This window comes from Lontra canadensis, unplaced genomic scaffold (assembly GCF_010015895.1).
Source record: "Lontra canadensis isolate GAN:19392208 unplaced genomic scaffold, GSC_riverotter_1.0 scaffold1907, whole genome shotgun sequence".
In the NCBI taxonomy this organism is placed as follows: domain Eukaryota; kingdom Metazoa; phylum Chordata; class Mammalia; order Carnivora; family Mustelidae; genus Lontra; species Lontra canadensis.
In genome coordinates this window covers 1-8,359 of record NW_022632891.1, presented here as the reverse complement: position 1 = coordinate 8,359, position 8,359 = coordinate 1, and the positions used below count along the sequence as shown (strand labels likewise).

Sequence of the window (8,359 nt, the reverse complement as noted above, 5' to 3'; positions counted from 1 at the left end):
ATGTTACTGTCTTGATAGAATTAACATGCTTCAATTCACCAGACTTTAGAAAAGCACACTCCTATGTTTCTTGTTGGGTCCAGACTGCTAGAAATTAGTGAAACCATTCATATAACAAACTAATCAATTTTTTCCAAAAGAAATCCTTTTCTTTCTTGGACTGGAGGGGGAAAAAAGGACACAGACTCTTCATTTACAAAAGGAAATAGCTGTCCATATAATTAATAACCTACTGATAGTTGAGAAAGAAATCTGATACCTATTGCCTCATGTCCAAAATTGCAGTGTCAAAGAACTCAGCCCTTAGTATTTCTTTACAGAGCATTGAACAGGTTATCAGAGGCACCAAAATTCACAAGATTTATTAAAAAATCAGGAAAGGGGTGCCTGGCTTGCTCAGTCAGTTAAGTCTTCTACCCTTGATTTTGGCTCAGGCCATGATCTCAGTGTGATGTGTTTGAGTCCCTCCTCAACTCTAGCAGAGCATGAAGCCTCTTGAGATTCTCTCTCCCTCTCCTTTTACCCCTCCCCCCCATGCTCACACACATGCCTGCTCTCTCATTCTCTCACTCTCTCTTTCTCTCAATAATGTTCAAAATAAAATTTGTCAACACTGACAAGTTGGTCATAAGAGCTATCATAAGCTATCATAAAAGCTAATGACGTACTATCTGGTGACATAACATAATAAAAAATAATAATAATGATAATAAAGAATAGTCATAGACTACAGTGGGAATATTAAGAGGAAAAGCTACTTCTATCTTAAAGGATTATGCATAGATTCCTAGTGAAATGTATACCTAAACCAAAACTTTGAAAGAGGGATAGGGAGGGAAGAGGGTGCAAGTATAAAAATCACTAAAGACAAAAGGATCAGCGTATAGGAATTTCCACAGATAATTTTAAGCATGTCCTTTTATGGGAACTGCTAGTAAATAACTGAACAAAATTGAATGAGGAGATGTGAAACCAGCAGACTGACTTTGTAGACTGTACTCTTTGTCACTATAAAATACTATCTTTCTTTGTATTGTACTATAACTATTATATGAGTTTCAGGTGTACAACATAATGATTCAATTCGATACGGTACTCAGTGTTCATCAAGGTAAATATATACTCTTAATCCCTTTATCTAGTTCACCCAGGCTCCACTCATCTAACCTCTAGTTACCACCAGTCTGGCCCCTCTATTTAAGAATCTGTTTTCTTGTTTGTCTCTTTTTTTCTTTGTTCATTCATTTGTTGTTTCTTAAATTCCACAGAAGAATGAAATCATATGGTATTTGTCTTTTTGTGATGACTTATTTCATTTAGCATTATATCCTGCAGATCCATCCATGCTGCTGCAGATGGAAATATTTCATTCTTTTTTAAGCCTGAGTAATATATCATAGTGGTATATGCATACTAGGATGGTAAGATAGTAGCCAGCGTAAGTATACTAGGAGACTAGAACAAGAAATTCTTTCAACTGTATAAATTAATACTGGAAATATTAGAAAGATCTCCATATGCTCACTAAGAAACTTAAATTTTATAATGAAGGCAAAAGGGAGGGATGGAAAGGATTAAAATTACTGCTTGGGTTACAAAAATTCCATTTACAAACTCTGAAAACAATATATAAACATTTATTTTTTAATTCAACTTAGTATCAGTGTCTTCCCTCTCTACCTAATTCCACCATCTATCTATCACATTCTCATGAATCATTAGCATATATCTATTGCGCCCTCAACCCAGCTTCACCTTAATTCTGGTACATTTGCACACTTCTGATATTAAGAGGTAAAGAAATATCAGCATCCATCAGAGTTGGCATTACCAAAATATGCATCATCTTTTCAGGTCCTCAAATACCTATTTTGTCTCTACTACTTTGGGATCGACTTCTTGTTTCTGTTCCCATATTACTCTTATGGTCTAGTGTATAAGCTTTAAGACACTTTTAGTATTTCTGCAGCAAATTGCAATACAGGAAAATGTATGAAGTATCAAATGTTCCATTTTAGTTTCCTTGTCACCATTAAGCATGAGAACAACCTTCTTCTAATTCTATACCAGTCTTGAAAATGGAAAAACTATGTGACTTTCTAAAGCCCTTTTAGCCTGTGTTCAAAGAGCAATTAATTACTTCCTATTATTTTCCTCCTTAGATCTCTACAAGAAAAAAAAAAAACTGCAGAAGTGCATCTCATGTTCTTTCCTTCTGTTATTCGGGCTCTGTATCACTGGAAGATAGCAAAGGGCCCCAAACAGAGATCTCATGCAGAACCATCAAATCCCAAACTTTCCTATCCCCTGCTAAACAAATTTCATAAATTCTCTAAAAATGAAAAGACTTGTCCTTAGTCACTACTCTGAAAGAAATATTTATTGCCTGAAAATATTCCATTAATCTAAATGCTTGATGCATTTGAAACTTAAAATCCATAAATATATTCCTTCTTCTACTCTTCTCAATTATGTAAAGCCAAAATGAATTAACTTTCATGTAACTGAGAAATGGATCAAGAGTTTTAAGGAAACATCTAGTATGGGATGAATGTCAGTTAATAACAGTTCAGAAACATTTTTTTCACAAAAAATAAGGGAGAGTTAATCATATCTGGGCTTTTTAAAAAATGATTCTGATTGCATTGATTTTTAAAATATTGAAGGGAGAAGCAAAGACATATGTTAAAGTGTATGTTAATACACTTTTGCAATATTTTAGCTATGAGATAAAGACACCCAGAGTAAAATTAGTATTTTGAGTGAGAGAGTAAAAGAAACAAAAAAGAAGAGAACCAAAATGACAAGATCAAGTGTTAAACTAATAAATGGGAGAAAAGAAAAAGGAACAATAAAGAATGTCCTTGTATGAGACTAAGATTGACAAGAAAGGATATACATATCTGAGAGGCATATTTAAATCTTGAAATATGCACAGCTACAGGACTCTCAATAAGATAACAAAATAAGGATACTAAGTGTAGTTAATAATAATGAGTGTTTACCATATTCCAAATGCAGCTGTATATATTTTATCTATATTATCTAAATTTCTCAGTATAACCCTAAGATGTAAACATTATTTTACCTGAATTTTGTACATTAAACATTGGGGTACAGATGGCCCTTCTTTTCACTACATCTGTATCTTTGGGGTAAATACCCAGTAGTGCAATGGCAGGGTCATAGGGAAGTTCTATTTTTAATTTCTTGAGGAATCTCCACACTGTTCTCCAAAGAGGCTGCACCAACTTGCATTCCCACCAACAGTGGAAGAGGGTTCCCCTTTCTCCACATCCTCTCCAATACACGTTGTTTCCTGTCTTGCTAATTTTGGCCATTCTAACTGGTGTAAGGTGATATCTCAATGTGGTTTTAATTTGAATCTCCCTGATGGCTAGTGATGATGAACATTTTTTCATGTGTCTGATAGCCATTTGTATGTCTTCATTGGAGAAGTGTCTGTTCATATCTTCTGTCCATTTTTTTGATATGATTATCTGTTTTGTGTGTGTTGAGTTTGAGGAGTTCTTTATAGATCCTGGATATCAATCTTTTGTCTGTACTGTCATTTGCAAATATCTTCTCCCATTCAGTGGGTTGCCTCTTTGTTTTGTTGACTGTTTCCTTTGCTGTGCAGAAGCTTTTGATTTTGATGAAGTCCCAAAAGTTTATTTTGGCTTTTGTTTCCTTTGCCTTTGGAGACATATCTTGAAAGAAGTTGCTGTGGCTGATATTGAAGAGGTTACTGCCTATGTTCTCCTCTAGGATTCTGATGGATTCCTGCCTCACATTGAGGTCTTTTATCCATTTTGAGTTTATCTTTGTGTACAGTGTAAGAGAATGGTCGAGTTTCATTCTTGTACATATAGCTGCCCAGTTTTCCTAGCACCATTTATTTAAGAGACTGTCTTTTTTCTACTGTATATTTTTCCTGTTTTGTCGAAGATTATTTGACCATAGAGTTGAGGGTCCATATCTGGGCTCTCTACCCTGTTCCACTGGTCTATGTGTCTGTTTTTATGCCAGTACCATGCTGTCTTGGTGATCACAGCTTTGTAGTAAAGCTTGAAATCAGGTAACGTGATACCCCCAGTTTTCTTTTTGTTTTTCAACATTTCCTTAGCAATTCGGGGTCTCTTCTGCACATTAAGCAAATTGCTTAAAGACAGTCCAAAAGGAAAAAGGGAAAGTGTAAACTCAAACCCTCTAAGTCAGATCTAGATGTCCAGAATAAGCTGAATGTTGAAATCAGAACCCTGTAAAGATGTATTTTTCTCTGGCAATATAAATTTGGGGATTACCAGCCTATTTGAAATCACCTTACTTATAAGAATCACCTCATTTATAAGAGACAGTGAAAGAAAGGATTTTCTAGAAAGATATTTCAGATGAATAAACAACCACAGGGATTAGGGGGGAAAAAAACCATGAAAGAGAATGAAAAAGAATAGACAAAGCAGTAGGAAGAAGTTCAAGGAAATATGAAATAGTGGGAATAAATCTGTAAAGACTTTCTTAAATTAGAAGTTTATAGTCTCATATGCCACAGAGTTTGAGTTAAGTGAAAACTGAATTTTGTTTAATGAGTGAAACAAAAGGGAGACTAGTGGTGACCTTGGCTAGAGTAGTTTAAATGTTGCAATACTCAGATGAGTTGATCTACAAATGGTTACTAGGACAGAGGAGACAATTACCATGTAGGTGAAATTTAACCGAAAATGTGTGTAAGTATAATTAAGAAATGGCTAAAACCTCTTAAACCTGATATTGCTAAATGTCATTTGTAATGAGGTGGTTGATGGTATTTCAAACTGAAATAAGACTAGCCAAAAACAACGTTTTTTCTGTACTGACACTTGCAAATATCTTCTCCCGTTCTGTGGGTTGCCTCTTTGTTTTCTTGACTGTTTCTTTGCTGTGCAGAAGCTTTTGATTTTGATGAAGTCCCAAAAGTTTATTTTGGCTTTTGTTTCCTTTGCCTTTGGAGACATATCTTGAAAGAAGTTGCTGTGGCTGATGTCAAAGAGATTACTGCTTATGTTCTCCTCTAGGATTCTGATGGATTCCTGCCTCACATTGAGGTCTTTTATCCATTTTGAGTTTATCTTTGTGTACGGTGTAAGAGAATGGTCAAGTTTCATTCTTCTACATATAGCTGTCCAGTTTTCACAGCACCATTTATTGAAGAGACTGTCTTTTTTCCACTGTATATTTTTCCTGTTTTGTCAAAGATTATTTGCCCATAGAGTTGAGGGTCCATATCTGGACTCTCTACTCTGTTCCACTGGTCTATGTGTCTGTTTTTATGCCAGTACCATGCTGTCTTGGTGATCACAGCCTTGTAGTAAAGCTTGAAATCAGGTAATGTGATGCTGCCAGTTTTCTTTTTGTTTTTCAACATTTCCTTAGTGATTCAGGGTCTCTTCTGGTTCCATACAAATTTCTGGATTATTTGCTCCAGCTCTTTGAAAAATACCGGTGGAATTTTGATCAGAATGGCATTAAAAGTATAGATGGCTCTAGGCAGTATAGACATTTTAACAATGTTTATTCTTCCGATCCAAGAGCATGGAATGGTCTTCCATCTTTTTGTGTCTTCTTCAATTTCTTTCATGAGTGTTCTGTAGTTCCTTGAGTACAGATCCTTTACCTCTTTGGTTAGGTTTATTCCCAGGTATCTTATCCAGGATCTATAAAGAACTCCTCAAACTCAACACACACAGACAGTCATATCAAAAAATGGGCAGAAGATATGAACAGACACTTCTCCAATGAAGACATACAAATAGCTATCAGACATGAAAAAATGTTCATCATCACTAGCCATCAGGGAGATTCAAATTAAAACCACATTGAGATATCACCTTACACCAGTTAGAATGGCCAAAATTAGCAAGAAAGGAAACAACATGTGTTGGAGAGGATGTGGAGAAAGGGGAACCCTCTTCCACTGTTGGTGGGAATGGAAGTTGGTGCAGCCACTTTGGAGAACAGTGTGGAGATTCCTCAAGAAATTAAAAATAGAGCTTCCCTATGACCCTGCAATTGCACTACTGGGTATTTACCCCAAAGATACAGAGGTAGTGAAAAGAAGGCCCTTCTGTACCCCAATGTTTATAGCAGCAATGGCCATGGTCGACAAACTGTGGAAAGAACCAAGATGCCCTTCAATGGACAAATGGATAAGGAAGATGTGGTCCATATACACTATGGAGTATTATGCCTCCATCAGAAAGGATGAATACCCAACTTTTGTAGCAACATGGACGGGACTGGAAGAGATTATGCTGAGTGAAATAAGTCAAGCAGAGAGAGTCAATTATCATATGGTTTCACTTATTAGTGGAGCCTAACAAATAGCATGGAGAACAAGGGGAGTTAGAGAGGAGAAGGGACTTGGGGGAAATTGGAAGGGGAGGTGAACCATGAGAGACTGTGGACTCTGAAAAACAATCTGAGGGGTTTGAAGCAGCGGGGGGTGGGAGGTTGAGGGAACCAGGTAGTGGGTATTGGAGAGGGCACGGATTGCATGGAGCACTGGGTGTAGTGCAAAAACAATGAATACTGTTATGCTGAAAAAAAAATAAAATTAAAAAAAAAAGACTCACCAAAAACAAACAAACAAACAAAAAAAAAAAAAAGGGATATGGCTCTTCAACTCTGTAAACATACTTCTAACATTCCCTTACTTCTTTGTAATAAATTCTGAATCCAACACATTGCTATGCAATACATCCAAGGAGCAATATGTCATTCCCAAATGTGTTTAAAAAGAAACAATGGAAGTTCAGTTTAGTATTTTAGTATCAAGAATCTGCTCTTAAGGAGAATCCTTTGAAGCAAAAAGAGGGGGAAAAGTTCTCAGGATCTAGAGAATACAAAATAGTAGCAGTTAGAGTATGTTAGGATTTTTATTATAAAAGAAATCTAGAAGAAAGTACTGAATGAGACATTACAATCCCAGACTTCAGCTTGCAACCTGGAGAGAAATACTTCTTAGCACAAGGACATCCCAGGAAGCATCAAAATATATCACATAGATATTCTATTCTGAAAGTAGAAAGAAAATACAGCCAAAGGTAAATATTATAAGGTTAAATGTCTGCCTTTGAAGTAAAATTTCTGTGGTGAAAACCTGAAGAAAAAATTGGACTGTTAACACATTCCAATGAATCTTTAATAAAATATAGCCAATAAAAATGTCTTTTTTCCAATAAAAATGTTATAAACACACTTCCAAGAAGATGGTCTAAATAAGCTGACACTGGGTAAACTATGCAGTAAGTACTCATTGTCTGTTTAACAACTAACACACACGTAAACTTTAATACTGGGATTATCTTGCCAAAGACCATTTCTAGTTTTTCTTAAAATCGTCTCTACAGGAAGCATGTTTGCAGATAGAAAATTTGGGGAGGGCAGAATTGTTGATTCAAAAGCAACTTATGGAGATAGGATTTTTTTTTCAATGATGTTTATAAGATGATACATTGAACTGACACCAAGTATAGCTAAGTTGTAGATTTATTAGAAGCAACAGCAGAAAATAAATATGTAATTCAAATGTGAATCATCAGTCTGTGTGACGCCAAGAGGTATTCAAACATTGTCATGTGTTATGTGCTCACTTCTCAACTAACCAGATGTATAGGAATCACTCTCAGATTTACTCCTGTTAAAGTTAGACACTGGCCAGGACTTTGGAGTTCTTCATATAACCTTCTTTATTGTTTCAAGCAGATTGGGCAAAAAACAGTAGTCAAGGATGAGAAACGAAACAGCACTACCAACTTTCATCCTGCTGGGACTGACAGAAGACCCTCGACTGAAAATTTTGCTCTTTATCTTTCTGTTTCTTTCCTACATGCTGAGTATATCTGGAAACCTAACCATCATCACCCTCACTCCGATTGATTCCCACCTTAAAACACCAATGTATCTTTTCCTCCAAAATTTCTCCTTCTTAGAAATTTCATTCACAACTGCTTGTGTCCCCAGATTCTTATATAGCATATCATCTGGGGACAAGTTCATTACCTATAATGCTTGTGCCAGTCAACTGTTGTTTACAGACCTCTTTGCAGTAACAGAATTTTTTCTCCTGGCCACCATATCCTATGACCGCTCTGTAGCCATCTGCAAACCCCTGCATTACCTGACCATGATGACCAATAGAGTTTGCAAGAACTTCATCCTCTTCTGTTGGGTAACAGCACTGATCATCATTCTCCCACCAATTAGTCTAGGTTTGGGCCTGGAATTCTATGATTCAAACATCATTGATCATTTTTGTTGTGATGCATCTCCTACCTGAAGATCTCTTGCTCAGACACATGGTTGATAGAACAGATGGTTA

The 8,359-nt window shown here is 36.1% G+C and overlaps 1 pseudogene; it reads left to right on the top strand.

The window, feature by feature from the left end:
• The first annotated feature begins 7,768 nt into the window (after positions 1 to 7,768).
• Positions 7,769 to 8,352, top strand: LOC116863624 (annotated as a pseudogene).
• The last annotated feature ends 7 nt before the right edge of the window (positions 8,353 to 8,359 follow it).